Raw genomic sequence first — 1,119 nt, 5'->3', positions numbered from 1 at the left:
TATTTATAAATATATTAATATATGTGTATACAATGTATTATAAGATAATAATATGATGACATGACATGCGAACGCCCCTGTTTTCTTCCCTAGGAGCTTCGTCCTATCACAGAGGCAAATGTTTCCGGTTTAAGCTCTCTCCCACACAAATAATCCATTTTGCCTACAAAACTCAATTCCGTGGAGACCCCAGTTTCTTTTTTTGTTTGTTGTCGTACGTGTGTGCGTTCTCCCAACGTATTAATTAACATTTTTGTATCAACGATAATCAATAACCAGACTTGAGATTCCTTCTTTAAAGCCATGAGGCAGTTGTTTTATGTTTGCTCCAATTCTTGCAAACAATCAAATATTCCACGTTGATAAAAGCTGCTGGGGTTTATCTGACACTACATCACATAAATATAATTTTGATAACTAGATTTTGATTTTCTTTTCAAATGCTTAGTGGCGCAAGGCATAATGTCCTGAATATGATATAAGTTATATTAATTCGTAATCAAAGCATTGGGGGTATACATGATGAAAGCTGCATAAAAACGTCAAGCTGTGTAAGATTACAGTGACAAGTTCTCTAGTGTAATGTTCACACGTTTTTCAAATTGTACATTGTAAGGTCGACAGGTTATGAAGGGGTATTATGTAACCTTAATAAGAAATAACAACATAGTTTTATTCTAAAGTTGAAATGCTGTGCAGTGTGACGTTGACAAGAAATAGGTAGCATAGTTTATAGTTGACAAGCTGTACCGGGAAAAAGTTGACAAGTTGACAACCTAGTTTAAGATTGACAACTAGTATTATTGCGATGTTAAGCGCTATACAGTGCAAATCTAACGCTGACAAGCTATAACATAGAACAAATTATGCCACGTCACGTTGACACGCTACGTAGTGTGACATTGACAAGTTATACAGTTCAACTATACAGTATAATGCTGACAAGCTATACAGTATAAAGGTGACGAGTTTTACATTTTAATTAACTATGAAGTATAACGATGACGAGCTATACAGTTGAATTAACTATACAGTATATCGCTGACATGCCGACAGGCTGTTCTCCGTTAACACCTAAAGAATAAGGGAGCTTAGATTTTCCGAGCTTGCAGTATAGTC

This window comes from Aplysia californica, unplaced genomic scaffold (genome assembly GCF_000002075.1).
Source record: "Aplysia californica isolate F4 #8 unplaced genomic scaffold, AplCal3.0 scaffold01084, whole genome shotgun sequence".
Classification (NCBI taxonomy): Eukaryota; Metazoa; Mollusca; class Gastropoda; order Aplysiida; family Aplysiidae; genus Aplysia; species Aplysia californica.
The sequence above is the reverse complement of the archived record's forward strand: the minus strand, read 5'-3'. Positions refer to the sequence as shown.